We start from the raw sequence: 12,530 nt of genomic DNA, 5'->3' as shown, positions 1-12,530 counted from the left end.
AATATGGATCTTTTTAATCAACACCACTTACACATCTATTTTTTTTTGGATCATTTTTTGAGACTTTGTTATTTTATTCAATATCTTTGTGGAGTTGCTATGTCAATTTGTATATATGTTTTCTTTGTTTGGGTTGATATTGTCAAACTGCCCACCAAAAGATTATCCTACCTTTGATGTCTAATAAAAATGCATAAAAGTACACTTTAAAGTTTTCATACATATAAATTGATAGACAACCAAAAGTCACCTACAGTTCGACATTCTATTGTGGTATTAAAGATTTTAAAATTAAAATATTTTATTGCATTATCCATGCTAAAGATCAAATTCCATTTTCATTTGCTATCCTTACAGTTTTCTTGATATTCTTTGATGTTTAATACTACATTTAATGTCACTTTCCATTTAAAAAGGGAAGATGGTGCTTGAATGGTAGCAAACAAGTTCAAAGAGAAAATCTCTTGAAATAACAGGGATCCATGATTATATTCCTCCCGGTGGGGAGGCCCAAATAAAACTGGATGTCTGAACACTAATGTTAAAGTCAGAAATATCACTTTCCCATGGGTTACCCAAACCTAACCATAATCACAATTAATTTTCATAACTGTTTTCACCAAAGGTACTTATCTTATCAAACAGAATAATGATAATTATTACCAAATATTGTGAAGGTACTTGACTGTATTTTAGACCGAAACAAAATATTTGCTAAAACCAGAAAGCATTTAGCAGTTGGTCCTCTTCTGAAAGACAGATTTTAACTTATTTGTGGGAAAAATGATACTTGGCATATAAATATATCACTAATGCATTTTTAAGCAAAATTAAACATTTTCCTTCAGAGCAAGAAAATTCTCCTATGAATGACATGATGGCTGAGCTAAAACGAGAGAGAACTATTTCATTTCAGCAGCGTATTGGCGAGGGTGTGAGGTAGTGGGCGCTTGCATTCATTGCCGGGGGGGCGGGTGGGGGGGCGGCGCTGTGAGATGGCAGAAACTCATCCCAGCGCAACGTGGCAACACACCCAATACGTTACATGTGGGATGCCGGTTAAAATACTGTGGGCGGTAGTTATTCACTAGAATGTTCTCTGGCACTATCAAAGAGAATATTTGTACACATAGAAGAGTCCTTAATGTTTATTAATGAAAAAGGAGTTTTGTAAGTCCATACTTGACATATTTTGCCCTTTTTTTGCTCATCAGTGATTATAAAGTTACATACTCTATCCCACTCTCTTATTTATATCAATCATGAAATAATATTTATTTAAATCCCAAAGTATGTTGACTCAACTACGTTTTACTTTTCTTCTTCCTTTGTACTTCCCAATAATTTCAGATTTGAAATCTAGAATATTATGTTCATAAATTATTTTGACTTTATCTCCCTTTTCAAGAATAATTTTTCACCTGTATATTACATTCCTTAACTATATTTTGCAATTAGTGTTTGAAAAAGAAAGCATCTAAGGGTTACTAGTTTCATTTCTTACCACTCTTATTTCACATCAAGTTCTCTCAAATCTTCTTTCTACTATGCTAACTCAGTTTTCATTTTGTTGGACTATGTCCCTAAGTAATATCTTTTCATAAACATTTCAGAGCAGGCTGTTTTCTGGGACCCCATGGGTCTGAGAACATTGTTTAATAGGTCACATTGGAATAGTGTAAAATCCCATATTGTGACAGGGTGCCCCACTCTCCTCACCTAACCCTGTGTTCCCACACCTGGGTCAGATCACAGGTTCCCATGGTGTCTGCCTTTGATCTTGGTTTTCTTGACACTCCTTTGGCATAAGGTCACCACTAGGTGACCTTATGCCAAAGGAGCCCATCCTCTGTAGGGTGTGATGTACAGTCAGTTTGGGGCTGGGCAGGCAAGAAAAGAGGCGGCGGACCTTGTGACTTTGCATGGGAGGGAATACAAGCTCCAGACAGGAAGAGGCAAGCCACTCTTCAGGCTCCGAGGACTATGGGGAGCCCAAATCTTTGGGGTGCGTGAGGCTTACTGGGGGCTGATGCTTGTGAGAGATAAAGAGGAAACAGGCAGAATTTGGAAGGAGAGCCTCTGAGTGCATTGCAGATCTGACGAAGCAAAGCTCATCGAGCAAGGCGCTCTAGCCCAAAGATGGCCCAGCCGAGGGCCCAGCACTGGGCAGGAAGCACAAACTGGGGGCTCCAGTACCTCCTGCTGTGCCCACGTGTTGGAGGGGGCTGTGTGGGAGGAGCTTGGTCTCAGCTGGGAAGCTGCCATGGATCCAGAGGCGATGTAACTGCAGACTGTCAGCTGCTGTGCTCCTTGATTGAAAGTTGTTCTCAGAGGCAGAGTCTATCGGTGCTGTAGCCGACAATATACTCCCACGGTGAGAACTTAGAGAGGACTATTGAAATCATGGGCGCGTGTCCTGTTTCCCGTGGTGCATGTGCTCATTGAGAGGAACAGTGAGCAGCACGGCCCAGCACTAGGCGTTGCTCTCTGTCTGTCTCCCAGAAATACATCGTTTCATTTCCCACGAGTCAAACATATGCTTGTGTGATTCAAACACAGCATCAATACAAACACACACTGGCATTATTTTTGTCAATATTATTCATTCACCACCGAGTGTTCTTTACTACTACATATTACCAACCTCTTTGTCTTAAATCACAGCACATTGCACCTGCGTGGGACCTCCATGTCCGTCAGGTCAGCCTTTACATTTTACAAGAGAGAGAAATGAAATTCAGCTCAGTTAGCTGACTATAAGTAGAAAAGACAGTTCTCGGGACAGTTCTTGGCTATACTTAGCAAATATTAAAAAAACACAGAACACCCAGTTAAATTTTCATTCCAGAGAAGCAACCAATATTTTTTGTAGTATATGTACATCCGTGCCATATTCGGGACACACTTTTATTTAAAAAATGATCCACTATTTTTTCTGAAATTTAAATGTAACGGATGTTCTTATGTTACCTGGCCACCCTGTCCAAGCTTCGGGTCCCCTCAGCACCTCATCACTTACAGTGTCCGTGCCCAAATTCTCTGAGGGGGTCAGAGGTTTCTGGGGTGTGCTAAAAAGAAAAGATGCTGTGTGCCGGACCAAAGAGGCGAAATCGCTGAAGCAGACACAGTGGAGAAAAGGCTAGTCATGGCCTTTGTAAAAAAAAATGGGGATACATTTAAACACTGCTTTCTGCAAAAAAAAAAAAAAAAAAAGAAAAAAAAGAAAAAAATAAGAAAAGTTTTGTGCAGTCACTCTATGCGATGCGTCTGGCCGAGTGCTAGGTCGCTGTTTCTCAGTGTGGGTCAGGGTCATTAGCGGCCAGGAAACCAGTGTCATGGGTCGAGACCAGTCTTTTTTTGTTGTAATGGAATGGGAGAAACTGGACCCCAAAATAACAGCAGGTAATTATGTGTAGGAAGGGTAAATATTTTGTGAAGATTTTATTTCCATGATATATGTCTGTGTGGACTGCATCGCACTTTGCTAGGCCGACTGAGGCCAACAATCCACAGTGCATCTGAAATCAGCCAAGAGAGCTACTTATTTTATCACAAATCCATGGGGTCTCGAAGCCTAGGGCTATAGCAGCCGATATAGCAACTGACTACGTCACACTGACCATCTGCATGGGAGAAGATAAATGGGCTCTGCGGAAAGGCACAAAAAGGTTTATGACAAGTAGGTGAAAACATGAGGTTTCAAACATTCTTAAACAGCAGCCACTGCATCCCAAACCTTAATGGTTAAGACCCCTTGGACCCTTGGACGCTGAAGGTCAGGGAAAGTCAAGGTGGAGCTTGGCAACTATTATAATGAAGTCACATGTGACCCAACCTGCCACGTTAACTATAAGCATTTCTTCTAGTGCGAACACACCATCAATTCCTCTGGGCTACAACTCTTAAACACGTAGCCTTTGAGAAACTCCCTTTGGAATTCTAAGCTTTTAACTAGTTGTTTAAGTTTCAATCTCAAGTTTGATTTTCTTTCCATTCGATAGCAAGGCATGACATCTTGCCCATGCCGTGTTAAAAGAGTATGCCGATTATAAATACTGGTTTGGCTTTTTCTGCCAGAGGAACCTTTTAAAGAGAAACATGATTATAAAATCAGAACAACTCAAAAGAGGAAAAGTTTCCCATTGTGACTTACTGGCCAACAGGGCCTTTCTCAGAAGCACATGTCCGCAGAGTACCCGTGACTGGTGGGATAGCCGACTTCTTCTAGCTTTTAGAGTTCCCTTCCAGATGAGAAAGCAATTGATGCTCATTTTACATTAATTTGTTCTCTCAACTATGTTGGGGGTTTTAAGTTATAAAAAGTGATCAGATAGCACCTAATCTTTTTTTCTCTCCAAACCAACCACTTCTAATTTGGTAAAAACCTAACAAAATAATAGCAAGTTGCATCAGGAAACACAACCTTTTGCTTGTTGTTGGTTTTTTGTATTGTTGATGTTATTTATTTATTTATTTTTTGGTTGGTTTTGCAGTTTCCTAATCCCAAGTTGAAGCTATAGCAAAGAAAAATGTCTTATTCCCTGTGGGAGTCCTAACCTATCCGAAAAATACATTTTAAATTTTTTTCAGAAGATTTGACTTTGGGTGGTGGATACCCAATGCAATATACAGATGGTGTATCATAGAATTATATACCTGAAACCCATATAAAATTATTAACCAATGTCACACCAATAAATTTATTTAAAAATTTTTAAATCTCTTAATTAGATATCATATAAACTATCAACTAAATCGACTCATGTCTACCCTTTGTATGTAAAGCACTAACAAGCTGAAATATTGAAAAGGAGTGAAATTATCAATATCAAAGAGAGGTGCAAAAGTTAGAGCCTGTTCATAAGTAAGAACATTATGTAAAGGAGAATCACAGAGTCAGAAGCGTGGTACCGGGGGGTAGTGCACTGGCCACAGTCTTTGGGGCACATTTACAATGTCCTCTTAGAATTCTTCTTCTTTGTACAGGGGCAGAGGTAGTATTGACATTTGAATCAGGCAAAGGAAGAGCTCCCCTCTACGATTTCCCAGCCCACCTTTAGAACCGAGCATTTTCATGGAGGGCCACTTCACGTGGGCTGAGGAAAAAATATCCTAGAAAATGAGTAAGAAATAAATATCCTCAGATTGATGCTATATAAATACATTTGCTATAGGTGTCATTAAATATTCATCATACGCACATGTACAGGTCAGATTACCTTTAAATATTAAATTTCTTCCGAGTGGTGGGGAATTTCAGATTTAGTTTGTGTTGAGGGAGCCAGGATTGGACTCATGTGTAATTATCTGCCAGCAAGTTCAGCTGCTGGTTAACTGGGACCCTGAGGTTAGAAGGGACTTAAGTCACTACAGTGTGAAATGGCCTCAACTGTCTTGTCTCTGGGCTCGAAATCGCGAGTGGAACTTAAAGATGTACTAAAAATATAAGTATTTTACACGTACTTTAAAGAATGAAATGGATTGTGCGGGGCCTCCTGCATGTTATGCCTGAGGCACGTTACCCAAATCTCATTTAACACGACCAGACCACTGAAGCAGGCAGTACTGTCCTTCTACTCAGTGCAAGAAGGATTCAGGGAGATGTGGGTTTCTTTCACATGACCATAGGAAACGGCACAATCAGGGTGGAAACCTGGTTTGATGGAGCCCAGCAGTTCACCTGTGTCCCTGGTAATGTCAGTCCCAGGGGGCACTAGAGATCACGGTGATCTGAAAGTGTTCACAGCATGGACAGAAGAGGTGTCCAACGACTTTCCCATCATGCACTGCAATGGAGAAACGCTCGGGACTCGGGTCTGAAAGATTCTTGGTCTCCACCCTGTTCTGTGTGCACTCACGTATTTCCCAGCCCTCTAATTTTTTCTTTCATTAAGGGTTACACAGGAATAATATTACAGGTACTGCCTACCACACACCAGTGTCAAAAGATTGGCTGAGATAATCTATGGGGCCATGGCATGGAAAATGCCAAGTTCAAAACAGTGTGGGGCTTATGAGGGCCTCATCGCCCATCCCTGGGCACAGGCTAGCCCAGCCCCTCACAGCCATTCACCCCCTCAACTTCCAGTGCCCCCGTTGTGGAGGTGACTCTCACGTTCATTCCCAGAGTGCCTCCCAATGAGACTTTTTTAAAATTGATTTTTAGAGAGGGAGAGAGGAAGAAACAAAGAGAGAAACATCGATTTGTTGTTCCACTTATTTACGCCTTCATTGGTTGATTCTTATATGTGCCCTGATTCGGGATCGAACCCACAACCTTGGCATATCGGGATGATGCCCTAACCAACTGAGCTACCTGGCCAGGGTCCAAATGAGAGTTTTCATACAGCTATATACGGGCTTTACATAGAGTTACTGAACCACATGGAGTGGGAAGAAAGCACTGAACAGGTTTAAACATCTCCCCAAGTTGACCAAACAATTGGTCATCCAAATCGGGACATTCTTCAGTGCTGTTAATAGTTATGTGGGGACAATGGTGGTGGAAGAGACCGGCCCAGACCCAGTGAGGGGAATGAGCACCTTCCATGCACCCCACAATAAAACTGTGGGGCTTAATTCTCCACGTGTAAATAAATTTAGGAACTCTAACCTGATTGTTTTTTTAAAAGACACAGTTGGATTGTTTGTGTGCTAAAGGTGTTATTTTGATAGGTATAAAAATTTTAACTATGCCACAAAGTTTCTAAGTCTGCTTCCTTAATTTTTTTGAATACACCAATTACCTTTTTAAAAAAAAAATGTATGGAAGTGTTCCAGAACTTCCTGAGCCTCAGACCCTGGCCACACCCCTAGATTTGACCTGTCCCCTGGTTTTGTCAGTACCGTTTAAACCACCTGGATATTCTCAATACATAATTTCCTCAGATTCCATACAGGCAAAACCAAAGTCCTCTAAGGCAGGTAGGTCCCTCTTCCCTGACTGTTCCAGGGACAGTAGGTGACTGCCTGTAGTCCCACTGCCGGTCAGGTCCAATGCCTACCTGAGAAATAGATCTCAGTGTGGCACTCTGCAACTCTTGAGCTACAAAGGACACAGAAGAGAGGAGAGTTGTAAATGAGAGCGCAGGCCAGCCTCTCTCTTTGGTGGCGCTTTCAAAGGCCTCCGCCGCCTGTGATTTCTCACTGTCCACGGGGCAGGGTGCACAGGCTGCCGTGTCAGCGAGAACTCCAGGATCAGGGCATGGAGCCAGGCACCTGAGCCTCTGCCGGCAGCGTGCAGGGATGCGGGAAGTGGCTTCTGGGGAAGTGACGGTGACGAGGACACACGCTGGTTCCCCATCTGACACTTACCTGCAGCACCATCTGGAACACCTACTTAGAGCCGGGAAGTCCCACGGCCTCTGGGAACCGCAAGCCCTCTGCCGCCGCCCCTCGCCCCGAGGTGGTGGACGCCCCCCCTGAAGTCCAGTGCCAGTTCTCAGTCCATGAAATCCCACCAGGCCTGAGACACCCCATGAGGTTCCTCCTGCAGGCTCCAATCTGGATGCCTGTGCACCCAGCTTCCCACAGGACCGCCCCCTTTGCCTGGTGGAATGAATCACTGCAGCCACCCCACCCCCCCTCACATCGGGACTGGCACAGGCACGCACACACGCCTTCGTGGAAAGAAAATCAGTAATGATCACCCAAATTAGGATTGGCCTATGAGGGGGAAGCAATGGACGTGGCACAGGAGCCTCGGGGAGCCCTGGGGAGCCCCACAAGGCCATGAGATGCTGCCCAGGACCGCAGACAGTCACTTCTCTGAGGCTCCTTGTGGCGGCCAGGCAGACAGAGGCGTCTAGATGCCTTGATGCCCTTCGCCAGCCCCACAAGGCACCAGAGAAGGGTCTCTTGTCCGTCTGGTGCTCCTCTCTCCCAGGTGCCCCGGTGGAAGGAGGGCTAGTACAGCCCGTGATAGAGGCTTGCCACCCCGGACACCGCTGGGCAACCACAAATAGTGTCAGGGGTCTGGGTGAGGAGGGGAGAGACTTGGGTTTCTTCAAGCCACTGTCTTTCAGGGACTCTGCCACCAAAACCTGACCCGCATCTAATGAACACAGGTGTTCCGCACGTATTCCCTGTAATTCCATTTGCACGTCAGAAAGCTGAACCTCAAAAGTTTCTACTACTTTCCTAAACCACCTAACTATTAATAGATTAGCACATGCTTAAGTACTCTTTTTTGTGTGTTTTTGGCAAGCCTACATTTGGATTTATACAATCGTTTTTTTAAACAATTGAATTGTTCTTAATTGAAAAAAATGGATATTTCCAATTATGATTGAAGATCATTTGGTTCCTAAAAAAAAATACAGAGAAAAGTAGCCTGAATTCAGTGTCCACCATTAAGTTTCCAAACTGCCATGAAATTTAGAAATTATTTAACAAGCAGAGTATTCTGCTTGTTAAATAAAAGTGAATAATTTATTCCGTTTACAGGGGACATATCTTAAAATAACAGGTATTATCTTTAAATGTAGGTTGTTACAAAATCAGGCTGAGGATCACAGAGAATTATAACGCTCATAGTTTTGTCTGGCAAATAAGTGACTTGTTAGAAAATTTTAAGAAAGCTCTATGACTAAATCTGTGGCTTCTCCAGGACTAAGTTATTTTCTCCTTGTAGACTGTAACCTTCTTGAGTACAGAATTGCTGTCAGATTCATGTTTTTATCTACAAAACTCCTCACACATTTCTGAGCATGGAAGAGATGCTTAAAATATACCTATTTACTTAACTTTCACAATATCGCAGTCATAGTTCTAGCCTCAGAAAATAAAAAAAAAACATTTGCATAGTTTTACAGTTTATCAATCACTCTTATAAACGCTATTTTTAGGGACAATTGCTATGTGTATCTCCCATACAAGCTGTAGATGCTACAGCTGAGAAAACCTAGAGCTTCCCAAGGTGACATAGCTTCTAAAACTTATGTCTGGAAGAGCGCAACATACATCTTTGACTCCAAACCCTCTGATCTTGCTTCTATGAGACTGTAGACTTGGCTGAATGAATGGATGGGTCAATCAATCGATCCATAAAACCATCAGAAATGAGCACAGAAGGCATGTTGTATAGCAACCAGCTAATTGATGATCAGTACCAAGGTTACCAGTTATGTGTTCTTTATTATTTTTTTCAATCGAGATCGAGGCCGATGAAAAACAAACACAAAACGAACAATAAAAGCTACCCCACGGAAACAGCAGTCGCATTACTGTCCGTACGCATGTATATGAATCTTTGCACCGGGTTCAGAAGTGCTCGCTTGATGAAAGTGAGTCACAAAAAGCTGGCCAGTTTGGCACACAGTCCAAGTGGTGTCTCGTTGGCCATTGTCATAGGGCTGGATTTAACTTCAGAACTATCGCGTGCCATCTGGCTCCAAAGAGCAAATCTATTTTTATAATATCAAATTTGCAATGAGGGAAAACTACACACATGGCTTGGAGTTGGATGAGCTTCCATTTTTAACACGACCGCCTTTCATCCGTCTTGCTGGGGGCCCCAAACTGGGTGGGCTCTTTTCCTCTGCGGCAGGCCTTATCTCTGCGAAGTTGTATAATTGAGATCCCCAAGTCACTGAACAAACAGGGGAGGCTTCTCCATAACAGACCTTTTGTTCATATACATTTCACTGGCTTTCGGTGGGGAAGGCGGAGAAAGGCTCTCATCCCTACACTAATAATATCCTTCAGTAAATGATAAAGTCAAGTCCAAAGTAAACCGAGAAGCTTTATCAGCATGTCAAAGCGATCCCCTTACAGCTCTGTACTTGCCAACTGTGCATCCTTTTCCTAGACATAGGCCCGAGGCACTTGAAGAGGCACTTACCAGGGGCGGTGTTTGTTTGCTGCAGGAGAGCAGGCTGTGCCTGATCCCAGTCCCCGGGCCTCCACTCTCGGGAGAGGACGAGGCGTATACTTTACAGCCAGACTCCTTCCGTGATGATCTCTTGACTCGAGTCAGGGGGAAAGTCAGAGCTTCCTGCCAGGTTATTCTCCCCACCCCCCACCACTCCTTGTTAATATTCACTGACGGCCTTCTCAGAGGGAATGCATATTTCTTCCTGTGAATCGAGAGGACGCTGTGGCCGACCAGTTGCTCTTCCACCCTGTTGTCAGAGAAGATGAGTCAAAAGAGATTTGCACACCCAGTTAATCCTAACAGATGGCCCTTCCCCTGGATTCTGAGGGAAGCTGCAAAGCAACCCACATTGTCTCCAACTCCAAATTAGGCAAATGAGCACACTGGCCTCGATGGCTGCTGAGCAAATTTAGCAGAAGGGACCCATGGAAAAGATGTAAAATGGTACAGAGACCCGTATCTCGCCTCACTTAAAATTTTGTCCCCCACCCCGACTTCTGACATACAAAGGATGCTTTTCAGGAAAGGAGCAAAACAGTAGTATTTCCTTCCCTTTCCTCTGTGTGTGTGCGCACGTGTGTCTTACCACTGTCCACCCAGGAAAGGTCCCTGTGTACATGCGTACACTTGTATAATCTGTGTAAGTGAATATGCAAATATATAGAGTGTTATGTTGTGTAAATTTCACACACCCAAATAGCATGTGGGTCTGCAGCCAATGACAGCAACAATGGAGACCACTCGCATTGAGGAATAGTGATATATTGTAGGTTTTCTTGCTTTTATTTTTCCTTTGTGTGTGTGTGTGTGTGTCTGTAGACAAATATCCCCCTGGGCGCGGATGGCTCAGGGAAGGTGTGATGGGATGGGAAGGCTTTCGTCATGAAACCCCCATACCCAAGTGCTGTCAGGATTGATAGAGACCGAAGTGTATATCACACTGTTGCTGCGTTGGTTTCATTCCAAACCCAGCAGGCTTCTGAATGATCTGTCGTTACCATCAGACCTGAAAAAAAGAAAAGCTGGAGAGATAAACCTCTCATTGCCACCTGTAGGCTGCCGGGGGAAGGTCTCGGGGCCAGCCACGTGCTCTGGGAGGAAGAGGGGTCCTGGAGGCCTCAAATTTATATTCCCATTGACTCTCCCTCATTCATTCTTTCAAACAGCATTTCTCATGCCAATGTTTGGTGTAGATGTGGTAGAGGATACAAAGGTGAAGAAGAAACATATTCCTCATCTTGGGAGCATGTGTTCTTGGAACTGGAGAGACTACTGGAAGCCAAGCCCTTGATCGATGCTGGGAACACAGAGGCCTCCCTGGAGGAGGTGACATTTGAACCCACCTAAGTGCTCAAAAGGACCAATGTCCAGATAGAAGGGAGGGGTTGCCTGCCAGTCCATGGAAATGGCATAAGTAAAGGGGCAGCAGCACAGAGAATGAGCTACATGTTCAAGGACATACAAGAAGTTCAAGGTGTGGCTGGAAGCCTGCCTACTTTGCATGTCAAGGGAATAGGGTGGCCTGATGGGGCTGAAAACCGGAAGTCAGACCAGGAAAAGCTCAAGGACCAGGACCTGCTGTGGTATTTGGAGTTCATCCTGGAGTCAAGAGGGCCCCCTCTTCAGGGCCCACACTGTCACTGGGTCACAAGACTATTGCTGATCCATTGTGGCCACACGTAGAGCCATTCGTCGCCTGACCAGCAGAGGGAGAAAGCACAGACTGAGACACAGAACAGTAACGAAAACAAAGCTTATGCCCTCATGGTCCCGGCTCCGCCATGCTGTTCCCAAATCATTAACTTCTGTAAACGTAAACTCTACACTCCACCAGCATTGGTTGCTCGTAACTGGGATCAGCGTTTGAAGAAAACAAGAACCTGTCTTATTTTACCATTGTAATTGGTGTATTTTGGGGGGTGTCTATCCAACTCACACTTCCTCCTTCCTTTTGAACTTCCCCCCACTGCCCGGAAGGCCCCTCGGTGGCCATGCGTGGGTTTCACAACCCTACTACGCTGACCACCATGTGTAACCTCATCAGACTCCTGGCCCAAAGTGGGCCAATCAAGTTTTCTCTCATGTGAGCTGCTTCACGTTCACAGAGGAGTGCTGACATTAGAGTTGACTGATGCTGGGTCTCAAGAGGCAAGGCCCAGAAGTGACTGCCGTTTGAGGTTCCAGGACCCCTACACTGATGCTTCTCTGCTTCCTGAGGCTGCTTGCTTCAGTCCCTTTACCACAGGCCCATATGGTCTGATGAAGAACCTTGCTTGAATCAGTCAAATAATTTTCTGCTGATTGCAAACCAAGAAACCGCTAATATGATTTATTTTGTTTTTAATATTTTATTATTTTTAATTAACGTAAACGTTCCTGGTGATTTTCCCTTGACAGGGAATGATCCATTCCCAAGAAAAAAAGAAATGTTCTATTTATTTTCAGAGTACTAGCATGAGGCCAGCCAACATCCAGCTGAAAATTTGATTGCACGTTCCCTTAGGAAAGTAGCTGCGTCTTGCATATTTTTGGTATTTCACTTATATAATTCCCCAGAGTAGTAACTAACTAGTTATTTCCATCATTCCAGAACCCACTGAATAAAAAGCTCTTTTTTTTTTTTACATTGTTTATATCACTCAGTCACCTACTGACA

This window comes from Desmodus rotundus, chromosome 10 (genome assembly GCF_022682495.2).
Source record: "Desmodus rotundus isolate HL8 chromosome 10, HLdesRot8A.1, whole genome shotgun sequence".
In the NCBI taxonomy this organism is placed as follows: Eukaryota; Metazoa; Chordata; class Mammalia; order Chiroptera; family Phyllostomidae; genus Desmodus; species Desmodus rotundus.
This window is presented reverse-complemented; position numbering follows the sequence as displayed.